Genomic DNA, 27,288 nt, shown 5'->3' on the forward strand with positions numbered 1-27,288 from the left:
GCTTTGGCATCATGCAGAGTGTCAGGCCTAAAAACAACTGCATTGCTTTTGTTATATGTCAACCTAGAAAGTAATAATAAATACAGATTGCTTTAGATCTGTTGGATTATTTTGAATTTTAAACACAAATTACTAAAGGTCTCGCTTCAATGTGCAGACTGTTCCTAGAGAACCCAAATAACTGCTGATAATAGTTTCAGTCTATTGTGTAGCATCCTAATGCAAGCCTTTTTCTTGATCAGATCTTTAGTCTTTAACTTGGAAAGGAAAAATACCCCTCTGTGTACAATTTGAAGTTAAGATAGGAATTCCCTCAATTTGGGTGGGGGGGAATGTTTCCCCATGTCATTTCCATTTTCTTATCTAGGTCTACCCAATCTAGATTGAAAAACTCTGGTCAGTAAATAGATGCTAGCAAAGAATTAAATTTCTCAGCATTTTTTTTTAATAATAGCTAGTGGCCATCTAAACTGTGGCAATCCAGATGAAGTAGCCTTATCAAAATACCCTTAAAAAAACCTGCTACAGCATTAAAAAGTCAAAATAAGAATTGAAATTATAATGGCAACTGGAGACTCTAAAAGGACCGCCCGGTTCCCAGTTAATTGTTTTTCTTTTGAAACAAAATGTGCTTGTCAGACTTGTGTCTTTTATTATTATTTAGGTGTCTCAGTCTCTTTGGGTAGCTAAACCTTTTGGGAAAGACACTTAAATTGGAATGCATGTCTGTCTTCAACATATTTCAAGGTAATACTGAGGTTCATAGCATACAGTTTACTTGCTACTGAAACCAGTTTTTCTAGCTGATGCAGGCTGGTTTCTTTATCTGCAAGGTCTCTTTTTAATCCATGGGGATCAGATTTGAGGGCCACTTTAAGTTTATTTGAGCTTTGTATCTAATCAATCAATGTTCCTAAAAGGTTTATCTTGTTCTTCTAACTTGTGAAAATGTCTGTTTTTTAAAGTGTTTTTTATGTATTTGTTTGTGATTTTATGGTATTGGGTAGCAATCCTATACATGTTTACTTGGGAATAAGCCCCACTGAATTCAATGGTATTTATTTCTTTGTAGCCATGTATATGACTGCACTGTTAATCTGACATTACTGTGCACCCAAAAATTGATATATTTTGATCTGATTACTCAAATGATTCTATGTGACTTTTAGGCCAAATATGAAAATATTTAATTTATTTTTGACAGGGTAGTAAAACAGGAGGACCTTTGGAAGTATTAAGAATCTTCATTAGTGTCTCAGGGATCTGTATTGAGACTGGTGTTTTTTTTTTAATTTGTTCATAAATTATCTGAACACATGGATAAGTAGTGTACCAAGCAGGTCTATGGATGATACTAAACTGTTCAGGATGCTTGAAACAAAAATTGATTGTGAAGGTCTCCAGAGGGATCTGTTTAATTGAGTGGACAGCCTATGAAATAACATTGAGTGGATGGTCAATGAAATTTAGGTAAGTGTAAGTTGATACATGGAAACAAAAAAGCCTTATTTTCATATATACTGGGATGAGCCTTTTTACAGCTCACTATCAAAAAGATACTAAGCCACAGTGAATAGCTGAATTTAATTATCTACCCAATGAATAACAGCTGAAAGTAAGACATATTCCATTCTCAGACCATTAGAATCTATTGACTGTCACATTGAGTGTCAGGATTAAACATATTGCTGGTAGGAACAGGAACAGGAAGAGACATACATTTATTTTCTGCCCCTAGAAGGTATGCCAAAAGCCTGATTTCCAAAAGAATAAGGATCTACAGGGGAGAGGAGATCATTTAATTTTGCTTTATGTTGATGGAATTTTACCAACTGTGCTTGGGTTCAACTGAGCATCCGTGAAAGCCAACAGTAATAAATACACAGTGTGAAAAGAACATCTAGGAAGAAATCAATTCCCATATTCAATGTTTTGAAACATTGTACCTAGTCAACGATATGAGATATTTGATTGATACTGTGATACTTGTTTCCAGCAGAAAGGATGTTAAAATTATGCTTTCATATCTTTGGCCTTCTCCACAGTTGACCATACTATGACTATTCGCCATTAAATTCCTCGACTACTATGCAAAATACCATAACCTGTTATGGTAGATGGTGTTTTGAATATATTAGAATAAAACACATTCCTTCTACATATTTTAAAATTATACTGGGTTTCCCTTGTGGGAAGGGCCTTTATATTTCATCAAGGCTATTGTTTGCAGTTTTTTCTATATGCTACCACTATGCCTGTGCCCAGTAGACCAGCAGGTTCACTCGTAACACCGCTGGATAGTTTTGTCCTATTCGATTGCTCTTTGTATTGAAGACTTTTTTCCCCCCCCTAACTGCTTTTCTTAAAGTAATGGCAATAATAGCAATAAAAGCAGAAACAATTTCTGGAAGAGATGGAATAGGATTTGAAGATTAAAAAAAGAGGAAAAGCACTGTCTCTGACAAAGGCAGCAATTCAGCAAAAATGGCTGGGTGGAAATGAGAGAGTTTCAAAAACCTTCAGTTTCCTATTTCTAAGCTTTTCAATCTAATCTAGAGGAAAGTGAGAAAATCAACATGATTCAATAAAAATAGAAATGTGACTTCTACTAAAACAATAGAAACCAACTTGTTTATTTATTAGATTTATAGGTCTGCCTAATCATCATGTAAACCTGTCTGATATGGATAGTGTTGGAAAACATATGAAGTGTAGAATGTTTCTAGGCTGAAACCCAATTATCCTGAGTGGAAGGCTGGCCCTAATATTAATCAAAGTAAGATGGCTACTCCAGACAACAGATGCTAGGAGGCAGAGATGGCAAGGCAATGTCAAGCATCATTGCTTGTGCCATGTGGTCTACTTTGTATTCTCCAGATGTAGTAGACAATGCTGTCCTAATGCAAACTCTAAAGTAATGGTCAACTGCTATAATTTTGCTAGAGGAAACTGAATATGGAGGCACAATTTTGCCTTTGTCTTAAGTGATAAAGTGTCTTTGGCTGGTATCTCTTCACATAGATAGAGAATAACAATTGCAAATTGATGCCACAGCCAGCAAGGCTTTCATATAACTGAAAATGCATTTTGATTTCATGTATAAAGATGATAAAAACGTGTTCTGTTTCCACTGTGATTGATTCATGGAAGTGCCATATGCCTATTTCTGTGAAATAATTGTACTTTTACTAGTACAAACCAGCTGTCCATAAAGCCTATTGAGTTCAGGATAAGTTCCAAGATATATTGCTAGTATAATAATTAGGTTGCTTAGACAACCCCAAACTGGGTTTTCTGAATTTTTAGGTGAGATGTATCAGTCACCTGCTGTATGAATGCTCAATAATACTGTGGCATATTGAAACCTCTGAGTCTTTGAATTGATTCTGCTAAGTCTTTGTCATATAAGACCTTTGTACAGATCCACTGTCCAAATCTTCATTGTTTCAATGAAGTGATGAGTGATACTGACTAACATAAGGTGGTTAGACAGCCATGATAATAAAGAGTACAGGTATTTTATTTTACTTTTAATTAGGTCTAGCAATTTCAACAGGTAACTGTTCTTGGACATGTACAGTGAAGCTGTCATTGCTAAATGACAAATTCCCCATTGGAGCTATACTACAGTTAAATTCCTATGTTCTCTTGTGCATGGGCTGCACTTGGTTGTAATATTCTGTTGTGACCCGACAAAAGCGCGGACGACAAAAGCGTGCCGACAAAACCGTGTCGCTAAAACCGCAATGTCATCAACACGCCGACAACAGCGCAGCGACAACAGCACGTCGACAGAAGGGTGATTTACAACAGCGTATCGACAGAAGGGCGATTTAAGTTAAGGTAAGGGTTAGGTTTAGGGCTAGGTTTAGGGTTAAGTTTAGGTTTAGGGTTAGGCTTAGGATCTAGGGTTAGGTTTAGGGTTAGGTTTAGGGTTAGTGTTACATTTAGAGTTAGGGTTAGCATTACGTTTAGGGTTAGGTTTAGGGTTAGATTTAGGTTTACAGCATGCTTCTGTCGCCACGCTGTTGTCGGCGCGATTCAGCACTCATTCGTTGGAGCGCTTTAGAACTCACGGTTTTGTCATTGCAGTTTAGTCAGGCGCGCTTTTGTCGGTCGCCCTTTTGTCGGTGAACCATATTCTGTCATATATGGTTTTATGATATTTGTTTAAGATGAAGGTCAGTTAAAAATACTTTAAATAAATCAATATTTTCTCTGGTTTAGTACTCGAAACAGAGAGAGAAAGAGAGGAAGGAAGGAAGGAAGGAAGGAAGGAAAAGAGATGGAAGAAAAAAATGGAATAGTAAAAGGACAAATCAGCAGGAATTTAAAATAGAAGATACAGATAATTTAAATCACCAGTAGATACAGACCATTTGCAAAATAATGGTAGTGGCATTCTGGTTCTACCAAACAAAGAAATATATGTAGAAGAATAAAAAGATTCATCCTAATCTATGTTGAATTTTTTTAAAAAAATGGTATGTAATCCAGCTATTGCAAATGATGTATTGGGACTTACGCCAGTGTTCCTTGGGAAATAAGTCAGAGTTGGCAATCAGCTCTACAACAATCTTCCCATGTTGGTATTTCTATTCTTCTATATTATTTTGTAGTAATATTAATATAATTTTCAGCCTCAGAATTTTTGAACAGTCTATTTCACATTCTAAATGCAAATCTATTTAATATTATATTTATATATATATTTCTCATTGTGATCTAAAATTTCAGGAGGATGAGAATGATTGTTGCATCAATTAGTATTTAAGCCATCTTAAAGAGAGACGGACACTCACACACACACACTCAGTGTGAGTAGTTTAATATTTGGATATTTTCAAAACCTGATTCTTTAAAGAGAAACTTAAATCCTTAAACCTTTCTGATCTGCCGAATGAAGCATCCTTCATTTTCTCCAACTTCTGTCTGCTCTGGAGGGAAAATCTTTTTATCAGCTTGTATGATAAACATAATTAATGATATGCAGGTTTTACAAAGAGTAAAAATGAATGCTGTTTCAGGAGATGGTACAACACATACCAGTATGAATATCAATTTTCTTTCACATTCCTTCGTGTGTGCTTCTAGTCATGATTAGAAATTGCTACAGCATACTGCAAGTCTCCCCCCTTCTCTTTCACCATCAGGATGGAATATATATGACCTTATTTCTTTTCTAGTCCACTTTGAAAAGGCAATAAATTTATTTTTCAGTCATACAGCTTGCATTTCATCCAGGACTTCAAAGACGTGCATCCTGCAGATATCTGTAAATGACTTCCTGACCTAAATCAGAGTATTTCTTTCCTTTGGTGGAATTTCTACATGAACTATATTGATTCTGTTGCCAATTCCAGAATCTGTATAACCCTTGCCCCCCAAAAGAGGAGGGGGTTAGGTTTGCTCAAGCTGCTTATCTAGCTATTGAAAGGACAGCTCTAGTTTGGTGTTCTGAAGTGTATTCAGTGCAACAGCCGACCATTAATGTTTCAACAATGTCATTTTCTGTGTTATTTTATACCTGCGGTGTCAAGCACCTGTTTCAGTGAGTTGAGCGAATTGCATGATATTGTTGGAGACAAAATGATAGAAGTATTTTAACTGTGGAAATTAAATCTGGTGTTAGACTGTCCAATGCTATTAAATCAAATCAGAAGTTCAGAGCTTTAAAGCTTGTTCCCAATAAACCTTTTAGATATTCAGATATTTTGTGTAAAAATATTTTCGGCAGGAACTTAATATCATACAGTTCAATAAATATTTTAATGTCAACAAAGTAATAATTATTCCTCAGTGAAAAATCTGGAATAGGCATACTACAGGAATATACATAAGCAGGAGTCAGACTGGATGCTCTTTACTAAGAAATAAAAAAAAATGAGAAAAGATACTAATCTGAACTATAAAAAGGACTCTAACCTTCTTTTGGTGTATATGTGTGCTGTCTGGCACATTTTCTTCTAATATTAGTGCAGGTTATCTACTCTGCCTCATGTTTATTTCAGTGGTTCTGTTACTGGCTAAAAATGCAGTCTATTCATTTATCACTTAAATCAAAGTCACATAATGTGGCACAATTGTTCATCAAATAGTGATTCCTATAACCAGCCTAGGCTGAAGCAGTAAAAGAGACACACACGCCCCCAAAAACCCCTACCTTCTGGAACTTCCCCAGATTGTGTATATTAATAGCAGTAGCACTTAGACTTATATATTGCTTCACAGTGCTTTACAGCCATCTCTAAGCAGTTTACAGAGTCAACATATTGCCCCCAACAATCTAGGTCCTCATTTTACTGACCTTGTAAGGATGGAAGGCTGAGTCACCTTGAACTGGTGAGATTCGAACTGCTGAAGTACTGGCAGTCATCCGTCATCACGATTGTTAATATAGTTTTATCACAATATTTAGTTTTGAGGTCTCTGCAACAGTTAGTAAAACTTTGTAGTATGTAAAAAGGCAGATTTGAAGTGACCTATGATGATCCTATTAGACTATTCCCTATGTTGCAATTCTTTAGATAAAATGGCTATGAATAAAGAGTTTGGAATAGCATTGGAATTCTGCTGCCTACTTTCAATGTTTCTCCCATCAAATCTCTGTTCTTGAGCTAAGAAGAGCTTAGAGAAGAGTTGAGAACTCCACAATTTTTTATATTGATTGATTGATTTTTACTAGTCTTTTGAGTGGACACTTCTGTTCACTCTAATAATTGCTTCATTTAATAGAAAAATGTGGAAATACATAGACCTATGTTCTCACAGACTCTCGGACTCAATTACTTCAGATTTCATTCCTAGGATAAAGTTTCCAAAGTGGTCTGAACACTGTACTGTATGTAACTTACATCATCACATAATTACATTAATATTATAAATCAATGTGAATAGCAAAAACTACAGGTAGTCTCAATTTAATGATCACTCATTCAGTGATCATTTAAACTTACAGTACTGAATAAGTGGAAGTTATGACCAGTCTCAAGTTCCTGAGTTCTGGCTACCACAGTGCCAAGGTTCCCTCCCAGCTTCTCATAATAAAGTCATTGGAGAAGCCAGCAGGAAGTCAAAAGTCTTGGTCACATGAAGTCCTCACTTATAGCCTGGACAATCCTCACTTAGCAATGGTAGCTGGAACTGCCATCACTAAGTAGCATGTTCCTGTGTGACATCATGCTTTACAATGCATCATTTAGCAATGTCAGTTCTGGTCCCAGTTGCTATTGTCAACCAAGGACTAGCTATATTAATATAGGAAATATATTAAGTCAGTTTCGATTTAATAGAGATTTGGATGTAACAGATACACTTTCTATCCAATTACTCTGTTAAATTAAGGTTTTATAGAACTGGTATTCTTAAAAAGCATTCAATTTTGATAAGTGTCAAACTAACACTTATCAGAAAAGAGATGGTTAATTTTTGTTCGGGTACACAATTAATGGCAACACTATTACCAACTATTATATGTGAGCAACGTCCTAACACATCTGGAATGTAAAAGTTAATTTTCTTCACAGAATACTACAAAAGCTTTGAGCCTGTTATTTTCAGGCGTTTGGAGTGTAGTCCACTGCAGTTCTATTGTCACTGGAAAAGAACGCAATTAGATGCATAAGATTGGTCCACTTCAGAGAATTATTAACCTAAATTATTTTGAATATTGCAATATACATATATACATATACATGCATGTATATACATATGCATACATACACATACATATACTCATGCATACATATATGCATACATATACATACATACATACATACATACATACATACATACATACATATTGTTGATTTAAATCAACAATATGATTTATTTTCCAGAAAGACTGAGTTTTTTAAAAGCCAGGAAGAATAGAAAATAACCTTTCCCCTTGTTTAGAACTTTTTCTTTTTTTCTTTTTTTATTAGCTAGCGATTGCTTAATTTGTAATATCAAAATAGAGACTTACACGAAGTGATTGCTTGAGCCTTTTCTAGAGGGAGTCCCACAAGGATGGATTTTTAAAATCTTATCTTTAGCATTTGCAAATTCAGAATGTGCAGATGCAGAAAAGTAATTCTCAGAGACGATTGTAATTCCCATAAAACCAAAGGGACATCAGGGCGGATGACAAAACATTATTTTGTTTTCACCACTGAGAATTCTGGAAAGGGGTATTTAGTTCTTTCAGCATATTGCCATCAACTTTTCAGCACGTGGTGAGTAGCTGCCAAAGAGACATCTTTGTTTTTCCCTTTAATGAAACAGGGCAGAATGTGTGTTTAAGATTTTCTAATCCTATTCCCCTCTGGGAGACAATAAGGAAATTAGCATCATATAGTGCAAAGCCTTATGACAGCAGGCAGAAGGCTTGCTTATCATTCAGTTTTAAAGCAAGGATTTTTTTTAAAAAAAATCTGCATTATGTAAAGTATTTACGGTTTGGATTTTGGTTTAATTCTATTTTTGTTTTACTTTCCTCCGTGTGTTACATTAAATTTTATTCCTTGGGTAAAATGAATTAGAACACAAGACAACAGAAATGCAGCTTCATTCTGATAAGCCATATTCCCTGCTGATCTGGTTTCAAAGACATTTAGTAATGGTAGCAGAGTGCAGATAATATAATAAAAGCAAAACCTTTTGTTTTCTGTTCCCCGTAAATTCTGAAATGCAGCATTGATTTCAGACTACATTTTTGTTTATATCTGCTTTTGAGAGTTACATCGGCATGGGGAAAACAAATGAAATGTGTTGCTGCTTTCTTTGTTCTGGTAGAAATTGATAAAAAAAAATGTGGGGCAGAGGGAAAAACAAAGATTTGAATATTAGGTTCATTGAATTGCTTAATGGACGACATAGGAGGAAATGCGAATTGCTTTTGCTTCTTGCTAATTGATTCTTCATTGTAAGGCCAATCTACATATTTCTGATTATCGCAAAAGAAAAAAATATATGTAGCTCAGGCCTGAAAAGTGGAAAATTTGGTGTTCTCTGAGTTTGGTTGTTTGCTTGCACATATTTCATTAGCCTATTAGATAATGCCATCATTACTAGTGAGTGTACAGTGTGCTTGTCCTATCAATATGGCAGGAATATTTTCTCATTGATGGTTCTTTGTTTAATGTATTATTTTCTGCTTGATTGTTTGTCTATTGTTAATCCCTGCTTCTCTGGGAGTTGGTTTCTGAAGCCACTATGTAGGAAAGACAAACAGAAGACTAGCATGAATGCCAACCAGCAGTTAGAAGATATTTTGAAAATTCTTTACTGTCATAACACATGGACAAACTCAACCACAGTTTCAGCTGGGAAATTGTATGAGCATCCTAGAGCAAACTAAATCCAGAAAGTCTAGAAAATCAATGGAAAATTAGCATTCAGACATCAAATCAGTAATCAATAGACACACAGTTCTGTGCATAGTGCTGAGAAGCTGATGTAGAAAAAAAAACTATGCAAAAGTTCAATTATAATGTGAAAATGCATAAGATTACATAAAGAATAACACATCTGTATTTTATATAAATTAAAATAGCAATACTATCTCCAAAAGATTTTTGGACAAGATCCATGGCAGAAGAAGAAGAAGATAGGATGAAACAAAAAAAGAGAGATAGAATAATATAACTCTTTTAAAAATAAATAGAAAGGAAAACATCTATTTGGCTTGAGCCATTTCCACACCATCGTTTGTGCAACAGATTTTGATTTCCTCCACCCTCAATATCTGCACATATTAGTAGGAACAGCAGTGCATCCATTTGCATCAAAATATTGTAAATTGAATCTTGATTTGTGTGTTGTCAGCGTAGTACTTTAAGAGCTGACCAGCTGCTACAATGATGCACTGATGTAATGATGGGAATGAGTCAGCAAGGTTTTTAGCTGTTATCCTTTTAAGAGCCTGTATGATAAGAAGAGGTCCTGTTAGGGTGTCTCTCTCGCCGTGTGTTCTTCCATGCTATAATTTACTGCTAGTTTGACTTCTGCCTATAGTACATGTATGTACAGTATATATTCTTTTGTAGATAAAATCACTATTTATTACAGACATCTGTTTGCTTCTAGGTTGTCTCATTTGGTAAAGCTATGCATCACTTTGGCAGTCTTCTATTATTTCTTTACTGTGTATCTCCAACTTTTAAACTTTTGTTCAACCTTTTACAGTTTATGTTGTATAACTTTTAAAAGTCTAGTACAGGGGTGTCAAACTCGCATCGTCACGGCATTGCCGCGTAACATATAAGGACTGCCCAGCACGTGACTCATCCCACCCATGGGTCGCGAGTTTGACACCCCTGGTCTAGGATTTTGGAGTCCTGAAATGTATAGTAGTAGAGGAATGTTTCATATTATTGTATATTATTTTGCCTCTGTTTGGGATTCTAAGCATATGGTTGATGGATAACCAGTAGCAATTCTTAAACAAGCTTGGTTTGAACCAATGTAATAATATTGTTTCATACAATATTCCTAAAGCGGCAATCCCCAGTCTTTCTGGCTCCAGAGATAAGTGGGGGTGGTAGAGGAAAAGGGTTGGTTTTGTGCATACAACCTAATCCTGCACATCTGCAAATGAAACTTTGTGCACTTGCCTATCACTTGTGTGGCCCATTTCCTAATGAGCTGAGGATCGGTACCAGTACTGGTCCATGGCTTTGGAGTTGGGGACCCCTGTCCTAAAGGAAAACATTGGGAATTATATACAGAACTCCTTGTGGACATTTGAGATAATTTTGCATCTAAAAGATATTAGGTTGCAATATTGCAGTTAGCTGAAAAGCCAGTTTTCAGATAAGCATGATTCAAAGACTATCTAGCAAACTGTCAAGGGGAAAAAATCATTTAAAATATGGCAACTTTTTAGTAAGATAGAAAAATAAGTAATCAGCTATTTACTTTCATTTGGAATTTAATTTATCTGTGTTCTGTCTCTAAACAGCTTGTATCTTCTTTCTTTCTCTGTGTTTAAACTTTGATTCTCTTGGTCCCCCATGGAACTTTTCATACTTGAATGAATTGATAAATTGATAAAAAAAATCAATTGCTTGTTTAAAAGGGCAAAAATAAATTTTGCTTGGTTGTAAAAATGGTTTATTAAATAAACAGAAAGTAGCAAAATATTTTAAAATATTAATCTTTTGATAGAATACACATGTTGACAATCCACAATATATATATTGATAATCTTTATAATTGTTTAAATATATAACAAGCATTTTAAAGAAGTTTGTTAGAAACTATTAGCTAAGTAAAATCCCTATTATATATACATTCAGACCTTTTATAATATAAACTACAAAAAATCATTTCCATTGTTCAGCTGATTTTATTATTTCTGTATTAGATTCAAAATTCACAATCATAACCAAAATTTTGGACATAAATGCATACAGAATAACAAAGTGTACATGCACCATGTCCATAAAGCATACAGTCTTTATTTCTTTATGTAAGGCAGCAAAAGAAATAGTGGAAATAATTCTATGAAAGCACATTTAAATTTTTCATTTTATATGTTGAATTCTGCCTTCATTAATCCATATCAACCTGTTGGAAGAAATATCCATCTGGTTCAGTTCCAAGCCGGGAAGAAGTCACTGGAGACAAAATGGAGCTTGGGGGCTGATTGGAAAGATGGCTTAATGATGAACAGAACCACCAAGCACATGGGTTCTGGGCAGCTGATCACATGGAGTTGAGAGTGGGTGACTTTTATACCTTCTCTTAGCCTTTGCACGTACACTTCCTGTTCCTGTGCAAGAACATGCATTCTATCGGCTGTTGTAGCTGGCTCTGCAGGTTGTCTGACCTAAGTTTATTTGAAGTTTAGAGGGTAATGCAATGTCCTTGGGAGACACTGCAATGTGGTGAGCTCTGCTGCTAGATGGTAGTGGGTTAATCTTGTTATGTCTTGAAGGCTCATGTCTTAATCCCATCACCTTGGAACTGAAGGTCTTTTGTTTTGCAGATTCATTCATTCATTCATTTATTGAATTTATAGGCCGCCCAATTCCAGAGGACTCCGGGCGTCTTACAGAAATGAAAAATATTTTAAAAAGGATTAAAACAACAAGATACAACAAGATTAAGAAAACACAACATGCACCCAATCAAAGGGGGGGCTGGACCTCAATCAAGAGGTCAACAGCCCCAGGCCTGCCAGAAAAGCCAGGTTTTAATAGCTTTATGGAAGGCCATGACAGTGGGTAGGGTCCGGATCTCTGGGGTAGCTCATTCCATAGGGCCGGAGCGGCAACAGAGAAGGCCCTACTCTGAGGTGTCGCCTGCCGGCATTGTCCAACTGAAGGCACCGGAGAAGGCCCATCCTGTGCGATCTTATTGGTCTTAGGGAGGCTAGCCCAATTTTTTTTCAAAATATCTGCTGGGGAGAGGGAGATGGGGCTCTGAGTTTCTGTCTCCCTTAAGATTTTTATTTCTCTTTTAGGGAAAATATTTATCCTGCCATTTTTAATATTTCTCAAAATATTTCATTCTTATAGGAGGGGGTGGGTGCTAACTTTCTACAAACCGATTATGGTATATAAATGATCTGAAAATAAAACCCATGTAAGACGACTTTGCTTGAAATTTGTTTCCAAATATTTTGTTATGTCCCAGCATACCTGAATTTGTTTGACACTAAATCTTTCTGGGCACCTTTAATATAAAACGAGGGTGCTTTCCTCTCTCACGCACACTTCCATACCTCCCATGGCAATGAAAAGTTTCTGACAAAGAAGTGTATCCAATTGCTCCTGACCTGTTTTTGATTCTCCAAGCTTTTCAAAGCCCTGATCTTTGTTCACAATTATAATAAAGAATCAAAGCATGGTTATTATGCATTGTTCAATAGCCGACCTCTTTCATAATGGATGGCTGAATAAGTCAGAGTTGTCTGATTTACATATTATCCCAAACCATAAATCATGGTTTATAATCACAGTGTTTGGATTACCATAACAGAGGAGGCTTAAAGCAAAAAAATATTATGGTCAAGTATGATGAGTAAAGCCACATGTAGCCAAAGTTTATGGGAAATCATAAACTTTTAGTTCCCAAATATTTTGCAATCATTTGTGATACCCTTACAGACCTATCCTCTACCTCTCCTGAATCTTGTGAGATAACTAAAAGTTATTTAAGTATCTTACAAGATTTGGTGAGCATTGGAAGATGAACATTGGAAAATGTTGAATGTCCTGATATCTTCTATATTCATTTTTAAAAATGTTGTTTCATTTGGCTGGGTAATGTGATTTTTTTTTTTGCTGCAGAATCCTGTGATCAATTCCTGTCTCCATCATTGCAAAGTAATTACCTTGTCTATCAAGGGAATAGGCTTCTCTTTAAATAAGTATTTTATACTTCACAGAACAATTTTAATTTACTATGAATGTAAGACAACAATATCTCATCCAGATGAGGTGGTGGCAGATAAATCTTATAAATAAATGCATCAAATGCATTAATTAGCAGATCCTGCTCTCAGCAATGGGTTGGACTCCATGATATGCTGAAATTGTTTCCAATTCTATGATTTATGGATTATTTTAAAGGAGTCTTTTAGGAATAACAGATATTGTACTGCAGTACCCTATCCCCATGATACAAGGAAAAATAAGGAAACAATTGACTTCACAGTTTGTTTTGTACACAAGTAATAGAACAGAACTGCCTAGGATTAGCTACCAGTACTTCTCATAAAGTTGCTGGGTTTTAGACAAATTTTTAGATAAGGTAGATTTTGTATCCAAACAGTCACAGTACAATTAATAAGGCCCAGATCTACCCTGCGATTGAAAATAAAGGTAGAATTGAAGCCTAACATAGATTTTAAAGATTATGAGAACTTTACAGAAACTTCTCACATCAAATAATTTAGTATTTGTTTATTGTTACCTATGTTTACTTATTTATTACATTTATAATAATGATAAAACTATTACTTTTTTATATTGGAATCATTGTTGAGGATTATAATAACCCAAAATTCATGAGAAAAGCAGTATTTTTTATTTTGAATATAAATCAGCAACTTTTTTCACATTTGGCTCCTGCAGTCCAGATTCATATCCCCTAATCATTCGCATACAGAAGTACGTTTACCCACTTTGAGAGGTGGGTTCCTGGATCTTCCAAGTATTGGTTGAAAAGCTGAACCTCTCCATCTTGTCTGTTTCCTTGCTTTTCACTATGCAATTTTGAACTGTCACACGTTATTTAGGATGATGCCTGCAGCAGGGCAGCAACGATAACAAGAATTCCAGTTGTATAGATCAACAGGTCCTTCATGGGATAAATAAAGCTGCATCTTAGACAATCCCAGCAGCAAAGTAGGACAACAGCAGTGAAATCCCTGGTTCTGTAAGTGTGAGTTCATTCCCTCTAGGTTAATGAGTAAGACAATTAGCAAAAGAGTCATCGGATAATGAAACAAAGTACTTAGTACCTATCCGAGCTTGGTCTAACTTGTACACGCTGCTTGGAAAGGTTGTAACCTGGATGGTTACAATGCTTGTACTAATTCTCATGCTTTGTAGAAGGGCAGATTTGATTAGCTCAGGTAGCTAAAGCACCAAACATTAGGAAAGGTAATGTATCCAGTATGAGTGATTTATGTATTATAAACACATCCTTTTGATTTTAGATGCCATTAATGTTTTGCCCTGAAAGCTTTTTCAGAATAAAATATATTAGTCAAGGTGCTAGCATGAGAGCAACAAAACACAACAAGCCTGAGCTTCTTAATAACCTTGCACTCCATTATTATGAAAAAAGCAATGGCAGAGCACTGTGCTACAAATACTCATCCTTAATATATTTGTTTAAGGCTCTACAGATCCTTGGAATATGATTTAGTGTTACGATCAATTCCTTCATTGTGAGAAATCATGCCATTAATATAAAAAGGTAAAATTGTTCAGATGTAAAACTAGTCCTCTGGATAGCTAAGCTTATGGCCGCATTTCTCAGATAGACTAAGGCAGCCTTTTTTCAAAAGACATGTGGCCATCATTGAATCAGTGATTGCTCTTGGTTAGGAGCACCGCCCCCTAGAGTCAGGAACAACAAGCACATAAGTGCAAGGGGAACCTTTACCTTTTATTAGCAATTTGGTTGCAAAGCATTTATGACACTGCATGCAGTACTTTCAACTACCAGTTCCTCATTGCCCAGGAATGCAGTTAGTTTCAGACAAATTTGTTTCACGGTTTATTTGCTGTGCAGTGTAAAAATCTTCCCTTTTTTAAAGCAGTTTATCATTTATTTGGTTTGGGGGCAATGAGCTTGCATTTTCTTTTTGGTCATTGAACAGCACATTTGCCACAGCCATAACAACTCTTAAGTACTCAACTAGCATCCAAGATGAAAGCATAAGGGATGATGTTCACCATCAGACTGGAACTTTTTTCCTCAGCTTTGGGAAAGGGAAAATTGGTTCGTGTCATTTGATTAATGAACTGCCTCTATCTCTGCAAGTCTTCCCCTCAGCTGAGAAAGATAAAAGTCGGTTGGTACCAATGCTGGGATGCAAGACCAGCCCAAAGGCTTTGGTTGGTGAGGATATTGCAGAGAGAACTTTTAGAAGAGGTTCATATTTTTCTTTCCATCATCTATCTAAGTAGCCTAGAATCAGATACTTCAGTCTACTCCTCCTACAGCAGTATTCCAGTTAAATTGAATGTTCCCATAGAATGGGTGGTGGGACAGAGATGAGCAAACAGCTGTCCAGAATAAGCAAGGAAAAGGTACATTTTCAACATGGAGCAGGAGAGATGTGATAAAAAGGTGACAATTGATCTAACCACCAGGTATAGTGAGGAATTCACTAGAATTCCTATAAGAATCCATGGCTCCAGATGTTCTTGTGGAGATACTAAATGGGTAGGAAACAAAATTCTTTTAATTCTTATTTATTTATAGATACTTACCATTTACTGTAGTGAAAGAATATCTTCTAATATTTTTAATGGAATACTTTCTCTTAGTTGAACTGTAGTAGTTCTACTTTTCCTTCATTTTTCCCCTTGCATGTCCAAGATACAAAATAATAATCAAGATTAACAAAAATTGACTGCCATTCTTCTGACTTTTAGCAGGGAATGTTGCATGTGACGTAGATGCAACACAAGACTGGTAACCTATTCTACACTTTCTGCGTCTCACTGAAAAGCATTATGTAAAAGATATCATTTGAACTTTCCTGAGGCTGGTGATTGGCGCTGCCTGCTACAAGGAGGGAGTCAGAGAGACAAAGTGGACTAAGGTAGTCGCCCTTTAACTCCATTTCATTTGAACTTTCCTGAGGCTGGTGCTTGGAGCTGCTGGCTACAAGGGGGGAGTCAGAGAGACAAAGAGGACTATGGTAGTGGTCCTTTAACTCCATTGCATTTGAACTTTCCTGAGGCTGGTGATTGGAGCTGCTGGCTACAAGGGGGGAGTCAGAGAGACAAAGAGGACTACGGTAGTGGTCCTTTAACTCCATTTCATTTGAACTTTCCTGAGGCTGGTGCTTGGGGCTGCTGGCTACAAGGGGGGAGTCAGAGAGACAAAGAGGACTACGGTAGTGGTCCTTTAACTCCATTTCATTTGAACTTTCCTGAGGCTGGTGCTTGGGGCTGCTGGCTACAAGGGGGGAGTCAGAGAGACAAAGAGGACTACGGTAGTGGTCCTTTAACTCCATTTCATTTGAACTTTCCTGAGGCTGGTGCTTGGGGCTGCTGGCTACAAGGGGGGAGTCAGAGAGACAAAGAGGACTACGGTAGTGGTCCTTTAACTCCATTTCATTTGAACTATCCTGAGGCTAGTGATTGGAGCTGCTGGCTACAAGGGGGGAGTCAGAGAGACAAAGAGGACTAAGGTAGTGGTCCTTTAACTCCATTTCATTTGAACTTTCCTGAGACTGGTGATTGGAGCTGTTGGCTACAAGGGGGGAGTCAGAGAGACAAAGAGGATTAAGAACTAATCATATATCTATAAACCAAAATAGTAATAATACATTCTGGATTAGTGCGCTTGAGATTATGATTTTATTTTATTTCAAAATGACTGGCTTAGTTCAACGTAATAGCTGTTTTGCACCTGTCTTTCGTAGTACTCTTTTCAAATTTGGATACGGTCCCCTTTGTAAACAAATTACTAGTCTACATAGACAGATTACCTATCTAGAATCTCTAATCTGTGCTCTCCAAGCAGAAATTAGGTGTCCAATTTGGCCATTCCACTCTATGGAGATGCCACGCTATCATCCCCCTCTACCGCAAAAATCCTGCAGGAGAAAAGCAGTCTGGACAACCGTAGGATCAGGCAGGATGAGAGCTGTGAACCATAAACACAAAGCTTTTGCTGTGACTCAGCATAACAGATATAGCGCCCTTGCTGACCTTAATAGGGACACTAAAGGGATAGGTCAAGGTAGTTGTTATAATGATGACTCAAGCAGGGGATTGTGGTCCAAAATGAAGAACTTTCTTCGGAATGGCGAAATGAGGAACCAGGTATCACACATCAGTCACACAAGAAGAGCAAGGTATGCAAAAAGAAAAGTCATCTTCTCTTCAATCGTAAGGGATGTAAATTTAGGAAAGGATATGGAGGTTTTAAAAGAGGTCAGGTGTCTACCAGGTGCTATTGCCAGCAGAGACAAGAGGCATATTCTTAAGATAGTCAAGAATGCAAGTAAGGAGTGTGATGTTGATGCTATTATACATCTTGGCACAAATGATCTGTCCCAAAAAGATATACTTTCTGTGCAGAATGATTTCCTGAGCTTGGGGTATGAACTTAGTAGTATAGCTTGTAGACTTATCTTTTCAGAGGTTTTACAAGTATATAAGGAACAAAAAGGGAAGAGCCAGTACCTAGCAGAGTTTAATGTGTGGCTAAAGAAGTGGTGTAAAAGGGAAGGCTTTGGTTTTATTAGCTATGATGTCTGCAGCTGGTCCAATGAAAAACTGTACAAAAGAGATGGTTTGCACCCATCCAAGAAAGGGACTGAGTTACTTGGCATTAAATTCACAGATTGTCTGGATAAACATTTAAACTGAACAGCGGGGACAAAGAATTAATTGATACAGAATATTTCCATCCCCAGCAATCTAAAATTCATAGGGTTATCAGTACATGTAACATAGATGTTTGTGTGGGTAAGATATCACTCCTGCTGTGAAGCAAAACCAAGCATTTAATAATGAATGCCATATCATGTGCATGAATCATACAAGTGGCAAGAAAATAGGGGCAGTCAAACATAACACAGGTTATGTAGACAGTAAACACAGGGTCAATCAAAATGGACTTAAATGTCTATACACCAATGCACAGAGTATGAGGAATAAACAGATTGAATTAGAAATTCAAGTAAATGAGGGCAGATACAATATTGTTGTCATTACAGAAAATTGGTGGGATGAAACCCACAAATGGAACATACAGCTAGAAGGATTTAAATTATTTAAAAGAAATAGATCAAATAAAAGAGGAGGTGGAATTGCATAGGAAATAACTACATCTCTACAGAAATAGAGCACAACAATGATGAGAACTATCTTGAATGCATTTGGGTCAATATTAAAGGTTGGGGGGAGAAATGACATTGCCATAGGTCTATACTACAAGCCACCCAACCAAGCAGAGGAAGTAGATGAACATTTTGCTAGTCAGCTAACTAAGGTATGTAGGAAGCACACCACAATAGTATGGGGGATTTTAACTACCTTGACATCAACTGGGAAACAAACTCTGTACCAAGTGGAAGATCCAACAGGTTCCTAACAAACCTAGCAGACAACTTTGTTTCCCAAAAAGTAGAGAAGGGAACAAGGGGATCAGCCATATTGGACTTAATTCTCACTAACAGAGAGGAAATGATAGAAGGTGTTGAAGCACAGGAACCCTGGGGGCAAGTGACCATGCAATACTGGAATTCAACATTATGCAAACACAAGTCAAACTAGAGTCTTGGACTTTGACACAAGTCAAACTAGATTCTTGGACTTTAAGAGAGCTAATTTCAATAAACTTAGAGAGAACTTGGGAAGAATTCCATGCCTGAGAATCCTCAAGGGGAAAACAACTCAAGAAGCTTGGGAATTTTTGAAAAATGAGATTACAAATGTCCAGTCTAGCACGATACCAATAAAGAAGAAAAATAACAGCTCCCAAAAGAAACCAACATAGCTGTATAAAGAACTTTCTGACAAATTGAAAGACAAAAAATATAAGTATAAAAAGTGGATCTTGGAGCACTGGGGAACTGGCAGAGGACTAGAAAAGAGCTGATGTAGTTACCATCTTCAAAAAAGGAAAAAAAATAGATCCAGGATACTACAGACCTATCAGCCTGACCTCAATACAGGAAAGATTCTGGAAAAGATAATCAAGCAACGAATTAGCAAACACTTAGAAGTAAACAAAATAATAGCCAAAAGCCAACGTGTGTTTGTCAAAAACAGATCATGCCAGACTAATCTTATTGCATTCTTTGACAAAGTGACAAAATTAGTGGAGCAGAGAAATGTCGTTGATATAGTTTACTTGAATTTCAGTAAGGCATTTGATAAGGTAGACCATAACCTACTACTAGATAAAGTAGAAGAATGTAGATTAGACAGCATCACCACCAGATGGATTCGTAACTGGCTGACCAACCGCACTCAACATGTAGTCCTCAATGGAACTACATCTATATGGAGGAAAGTATGCAGTGGAGTACCCCAAGGCTCTGTTTTAGGCCCAGTGCTCTTCAACATCTTCATCAATGATTGGATGAGGGAATAAATGGGGAACTCATCAAATTTGCAGATGACACCAAGATGGCAGGAATACCCAATACTCCAGAAAATAGGTTAAGATACAGAAGGATCTTGACAAACTTGAACAGTGGGCACTACCTAATAAAATGAAATTCGATTGTGAAAAGACTAATGTTCCACATTTAGGCAAGAAAAACAAAATGCACAGGTACAGTATAGGTGATACCTTGCTCAATAGTAGTAACTGTGAGAGGTATCTTGGAGTCCTAGTGGACAACCATTTAAATATGAACCAGCAATGTACATCAGCTGCTAAAAAAGCCAACACAGTTCTAGGCTGCATAAACAGAGGGATAGAATCAAGATTGCATGAAGTGTTAATACCACTTTACAATGCCTTGGTAAGGCCACACTTGGAATACTGCATTCAGTTTTGGTCGCCACAATGTAGAAAAGATGTGGAGACTCTAGAAAAAGTGCAGAGAAGAGGAACAAAGATGATTAGGGGATGGGGACTAAAACATATGAAGAACGGTTGCAGGAACTGGCTATGTCTAGTTTAATGAAAAGAAGGACTACGGGAGACATGATAGCAGTGTTCCAATATCTCAGGGGTTGCCACAAAGAAGAGGGAGTCAAACTATTATCCAAGGCACCTGAGGGTAGAACAAGAAGCAATGGGTGGAAACTAATCAAGGAGAGAAGCAACTTAGTTAGAACAATTAATCAGTGGAACAGCTTGCCTCCAGAAGTTGTGAATGCCCCAACGCTGGAAGTCTTTAAGAAGATGTTGGATAGCCATTTGTCTGAAATGGTATAGGATTTCCTGCCTAGGCAAGGGGTTGGACTAGAAGACTCCAAGGTCCCTTCCAACTCTGCTATTGTATTATTGTATTATATATATGATGGGCCAATCCATTAAGGATCAGGGAAGATTATGACTTTTAACGCAATGAAAGTAAACAAAAAGGCAAATGCTTTGAGAACACTGAAAAATGGTAATGCTTGAGATGTAAATGGTGTGGTTGGGGAAATGTTGAGATGTGGGTGTGGTTTTCTTATGGAGTACTTGTGTGACTTCATTGATATGCATGTGAAGACTGTACCTGTGCCTGATAATTGGAAAAATGCTGTTTTTGCTCCTTTATATAAAGAGAAAGAAAGCCAGAATCAATGCAAAACTACACAGAGATTAATTTGTTAAGCATCCACAGGAAGACATATGCCAGAAGTCTGATTAAAACGGATGTTAAGGCAGAAAATTGGAAAGGGGAGTGCTGCTTTATGCCGGAGAGGAGATGAGCAAACCAGAGCTGCTTTTGTGCGCATTGCTGAGAAAGGTCTGAATGTTAGAAAAGACATTTATTGTATGCTTTGTGATTTAGAGAAAGCTTGTAAAGTGAATAAATTTGAATTATGGAATGTTCTGCATTGATATGGAGTTGAAGGTTGATTGTTGAATGTGATAAAAGTGGTTTATGATGGAAGCAAGAATATGTGAAAATAAATTGAATGCTTAGCAAATTATTCAATACTGAGCCATTGAATACTAAACAAGACAAGAATGTAGGATATCTCCTTGATTGCTTAAAGATTATTTGCTTAACATAATATTGGAGTTGTATGACTTGGGATTATGATTGTGTATGTACCATTGTATACAGAAGGTGGATTGTTGGTTGAGAACCCAAATAATTTTCAGGGAATGCTAGAGAGTATGATGCATTGAAAAACATAGGTCTGAAAAATATGTCGAACTATCATGCTAGACTGAATGGACTAAACAAGTGCAAATTATACAAAATTATAAACAAAAACCCTTAAAAGAAGCTGAAGTTGTGTATCTAGTTAGAATGCTTAATAAAGATGGGGAAATGGATGGAAAAAAATTAAGTGTTTAAATTTTGGAAGTAAAGTGTATTGTACAGAATGAATGTTTGTTGAAAGAAATAAAAAAATCAGTACATGTAACAGCATGTCTGCTTCGTTTCATGGGAGTGAGAATTGAGCATGTTAAAAGAAACCTTAATATAAGTTGAATGTCATGGAAATTGATGTTTGTGGTAAAATGATAAGAGTTAATACTAAGAATGGATGAATATTGAATGGGTGTGGACTGAATATATGAGTGAGTGTCTAGTGCAAAAAGTATATTGACATATTTTGGTCATATGGTGAAAATAAATTAAAAGTTTAACTGCAAAACAAATATAAGAAAGAGGAATGGAAAGAAGACTAAGAAAATATTGGGTAGATGGAACAAAAGAGGGGAGATGTTTAAAGAACAAAAGGTGATTTATTGTATGAAGTGGTTTATAGATGTAATGGAAACAAAAATGATTTGGAATGGTAAAAAAAAGTATGGAGACATAGAATGAATAGTGTTGGCATAAACTAAATGTAGCTCTACACTGTAGCCCTTCATGGTATTGGACCTGGGTACTTGAGAGACCGCCTACTGCCAATTACCTCCACTAGACCAATTAGATCCCACAGACTAGGCCTCCTCCGAATTCCATCAGCTGGCCAGTGTCGACTGGCGACTACCCGGAGGAGAGCCTTCTCTGTGGCTGCTCCAACCCTTTGGAACGAACTCCCCGTGGAGATTCGTATCCTCACCACCCTCCAGGCCTTCCGCATGGCCCTTAAAACCTGGCTGCTCCGACAGGCCTGGGGCTAAAGACTCGCTGCCCCACTTCGAATGGTATGATTGTTGTGTTTTTTTAAACTATGTATGGTTTTTATGTTTTTTTTATAATTTTGTTTGTTTTTCCCCTCCCTTTGAGTTGTGAGCTGCCCTGAGTCCCTTTCAGGGAAAAGGGCGGCATACAAATAAATTAAAATGAAATGAAATGAAATGAAATGTTTTCTTTAATTCATAGTTTTAATTTATTTGTTCTACTATTTATAGCTTTTTTTCCTGCATATACATTTATCTGTAGTCACTTTGCTTTGCCCATATCCCAGCAAAAGAATTTTAGTTGCAGACATCCTACAAAAACCCAAAGAACAGAAATACCAATTCTTCCCTTTTTGTTCCGTGTTAAATTATAATGCTGGATAAACCCTTTGAACAGTGCCCTACCAACATGAGAAGGGTTTGTGACCTGCCATGTTCTGATCTGCAATTGCGCTGGTACATGATATTTATTCACTGCTTTTGCTACCACCTTATTGCATTGCTCGATTAGCCAAGAACAATTGAAAGCCTGCCAGCAAGTTGCTGTCTCTAGATTCCAAATTGTTAAAATTTGACACCTAATGAAAAAAGCACTCTTTTGAATGAGGCAGGAAGAGTCAAAGCTGGAAAAATAAAGCTGGAGCTTAGCCCAACTTCACTCAGAAAAGAGGGAACAGTGGTTGTTTGTGCCTATTTTCGAGACTTTTTCCCCCCTGATTGACAATTTCCATCCCACTGGAACCAATGGGGAGGAAATAATGAGTTCGGCTCCAAAGATATGTCTAACAGCTGGGAACTCTTTGGCTCTTGTGGATCTAAAACCTTTCTTCATCTGTCTGTAACGTGCCTCCCGGTTGGGCTCACATTTTGCCTTTATTGCTGTTGAAGCTCCAAAATTTCTGCAGGAGTTCCAAGTTTAATATAGTTCCCCAGGGACCAAGGGATTACATCCTTAAGCATTTTAAGAAACATCTCAATGTTACGACTTGAATACTGAGATGGTCAGCAGCTTCATAAAAAGCACAGATGGCTTTTGTGGCTTGGAGTGTCCTTTTATTTCCTGAGGCTAAAGTATCAACTGCAACCGCATATGGTAGGAATAACTTTGCTTCAGTCATCCATGCTCCAGTTACATTCGGTTACAAGGCCTTTGACAATGGTAGGAAAAGTCTAGAAAAAAAAAGATTTCCTACTGGAAATACTGGCAGATACAATAATCCATTCCTGCCCTTTTTTTCTCCCTGGCTGCCAATCCAGTTCTTCCTTCAATTGTATGGGCTCGAATTGATCTTTAAAACACTGAACTGCTTTATGTGGAGCAGCCTTTTCTCCTGCACTTTAACACCATTTTCTTAGGGTTTTCTCTGGGTGTGTCTGTCTAATGTATGACAAGTGGCTATTAAATGCAACATAGTGAATGGGGAGAGATCCCATCCTGAAAGACGCAAGCACAAAAGAATTACAGGAAAACATACAATTAGATCTACACTAATCAATATTTACTAGATGCTGGTGCTGGCAATGTAGGGCATGTTGAAGGGTATGGGAAAGGTGGCCAGAAATGACATATCCTATTTTGGAAACCTTTGGACCCTACTGATTTTATGTAATTCTTTCAGAACCCCCCCCTTCCTTCCCCCCCTCCCTCAATCCCCTTTTACTTGTGAGAAAGGCTAGTAACCTGGCTTTTTCAGCCACTTCCTTTTCTTTTTAAATGATTTCATTAATCAGCTGACCGTCCCACTTATGCAAACCCTTAAAACTAACTAGGCTATTTTTGATTAAATTCTTATAAATGGAAGAGCAGTTGAAAGGACTCATGTTTATATTTTCATGGCTGGCCTGGCACAAATTTCCCTTCCCGGTGATTATAGTTCCCAGCAGCCTTAAATCTTCACTTCTGGTCACACAATGTTCTTAGTTTAGTTTACAGTTCTAAAACTGACCCCCAAAGCTAAATGCTTTCCACCAATTCCCCACTGGTTGCCCAAATCCAGATGACCATTTAGATGGCAGCAAGAGAAACAAAAATTCTAATCTTTGCTGCTAACTCATAGAAAGGAAATTTAATTGGTTGATAATATGATCAGATCAGTGGAGGATGAGGCTGGATAAACAGAAAATGTAATGTCCAGAATGACATTTTTACATTATTTATTTATTAGACATTTTAACCCATTTTTAAAAAAGGGCAGCACCTGAAACACTGCATCAGAAAGCTTTTCATGTGTTAATGAGGTTAGTGGGGCTGGGATTTCAAGCAAATGCCAGGCCTTTAAAGTGTTGCATGCTAAAGTTGAATGGACAGCAGAGCAACACTCACACTCCATGTGTGTGGGAAGAGCATGCTGTGGGAGGAGGTATCATAAAACATCTGTGTGAATGTGGGCTGAGTAAAGCCTGCATGATACTGTACGTTATAATTTTCCTTTTTCATTTTTTCTCCTTCTCTTCAACTATCAATTAGTTTGTTGACATTTATCTACATAATAAAAGCTTTACAACCTCTTCCAGAAACAGGAAACTGAATCTTTATGCTAACAGGAAACTTTGCCTTTCTCACATCCTAGTCACCCCACTAATCTGCATAAAGACAAGAAAACTAAGAGAGGAGACTTTCCATTCTCTTCAGTAAAAGTGCAGAGGGGATTTCCTCCTCCCCACCTCATATAAGTGGACAAAACAGCTTACCAAACAGGGTCTCCCCAGAGGGTGGGAGAAATTATGGGATAGAGTTTAAGAACCGCAAAACAGGCAGCTGAAGAGACTAATTCACTGCTTTGCTCTGCTCCATTGCTTAGTGTCTTCTTTCAATAGTGATGGTATGGTGAGATAGTAACATAATAGAGATGGGGATGGAAGGTAGGGTAGGGTAGGTTAAGGATAGGATAGGATAAGACAGCACAGGACAGGACAGGATAGGACAGGACAGAATAAATGGTAGAGTTAGAAGAGACCTTTGAGGACTTCTAGTCCAACTGCCTGCTCCAGCAGGAGACCGTATATCATTTCAAACAAATGGTTGTCCAGTCTCTTTTTGAAAGCCAGTGATGGAGCACCCACAACTTCTGAAGGCAAGCTATTCCATTGGTTAATAGCTCTCACCATTAGGACATTTATTCTTAATTCCAGGTTGCTTCTCTCCTTGGTTATTTTCCAACCGTTGTTTCTTATCTTGCCTTTTTGTAGCATTGTAGTTACAGTAATGTTCAGAATCCAGGTATTGCAACCAGTCCATCTGAGATGCAGTAGATAGAAAGAATTATGTCAAAGCTTGATGAAGAGATCCAAGAAGACTGTCATTATTACCTTATGAGTTCCTACTTTCACCGTTCATTTTATAAGCAAATCTGGCAGTTGAACAATTGCATGTATTATGCTGATAATACTATCTGTTCAAACATGTCCAATTGTTAGGCATTCTATGGTCCAGCTCTCTCTATATTTTCTGATCTTGTATAGCTTCTTTCAGCTGTTTTATGTTCTGGCTGGTGTCAGCTTTGATGGTGTCCAGCCACTATGTTTTTGGCGGCCCAGCTTCCTTTTACTAATGACCACTCTGACTATATCATTGCTTTTTCCAGGGAGTTTGATTACATGAAATCATTGGGAAAAAATAAGGCAGAACTTTATTATTTTGCCATCCAATAATAGGTCTTATTTTTTAGGATCCATGACTTGCTTGTTTGTCACCCTTCTGTCCAAGGAATATGCAGCAGCCTTCTCCAGCATCATTGCTCAAACAAGTGAGTTTATGCTCATATGCTACCCTATTTAAAATAAGACCACTCCTGATAATAAGACCAATCGGGCTTTTGAACACATGCCCTAAAATAAACCCTCCTCTAAAATAAGCCCTCCCCTAAAATATTGCAAGACAGGAGCAGCTAGGAGGTGACCACGCTCACTGCCTCCTGCACCTCAGAAATAATAAGACACCCCCCCCAAAAAAAAATAAGGCCAAGTGCTTATTTGGGGGGTCAAAAGAAAATAAGACCCTGTTTGGGGGAAACACAGTAGTTATTTCATGGTTCAACTTTAGCAATCATATGTAACTATGGCAAACACAATAGTGTGGACTAATCTGCATTTCGTGCCAGGCTGGTGATCTTGCTTTCCATGCTCATTATTGCTATGCAACCCAGTGCCGAAGACAGTGTTTGATAAGATCTGTTCTTAACAGAACGTAATTATATGAAACAACAGCACGGAGATGTTGAAAAAGATGACTAAACATGGAGAAACAAAGAGAAGCAATGTGACACTCTTTTAGTTGCTAGGATCCCTGAACAATAAGAGAGAAAAATACCAGGTGGCTTTTTCCATAGCATGCATCTGTAGGATTCTGCCCAGAGTTCAAAGAAAACATCCAACTCTTTCATTCCTTCAACATATTCAAATGGTCTTCATCCCTAGATACAGAGTTCACAGCTTATCTTACATTTGAAAAGTATTTATTTACAGCAGCTTACAATGGCTAAGAATGTAGTTGCGTGCCTAGATAGACTGCAAATATTCTAGTAAAATTAAGCTTTTCTAATGCCTCAAATAATCAAACACACAAAATCAATACCAGCCAGAGATTGTTTATATTAACACCACCACGTTGTCTCTTCTCAATATGAAAATATTTTTTCAATTGAATTCATATTCCACTGTAATATGTTTTTCTATATTTGAAAGGATGGTCTTTGAGCATTAGAAAGGGTTTGTAACAACATAGTGGTTTCAGTTTATTTCCTTCTAGAATTACCGTGTTTTCCCCAAAATATGACAGGATCTTATATTTTTTGACCCATGAAATATGGCCTTGAGCTTATTAAAGGGGAGGGCTTATTGTTTTTGGGTTGC

General features: G+C 37.2%; 1 protein-coding gene across 1 annotated transcript in view; it reads left to right on the top strand.

Moving 5' to 3' along the window:
* TENM2 (teneurin transmembrane protein 2) overlaps positions 1–27,288 on the top strand; it is an 834,696-nt gene that overhangs the window by 693,732 nt on the left and 113,676 nt on the right.

The sequence above is a fragment of the Thamnophis elegans genome, chromosome 2 (genome assembly GCF_009769535.1).
Source record: "Thamnophis elegans isolate rThaEle1 chromosome 2, rThaEle1.pri, whole genome shotgun sequence".
Classification (NCBI taxonomy): Eukaryota; Metazoa; Chordata; class Lepidosauria; order Squamata; family Colubridae; genus Thamnophis; species Thamnophis elegans.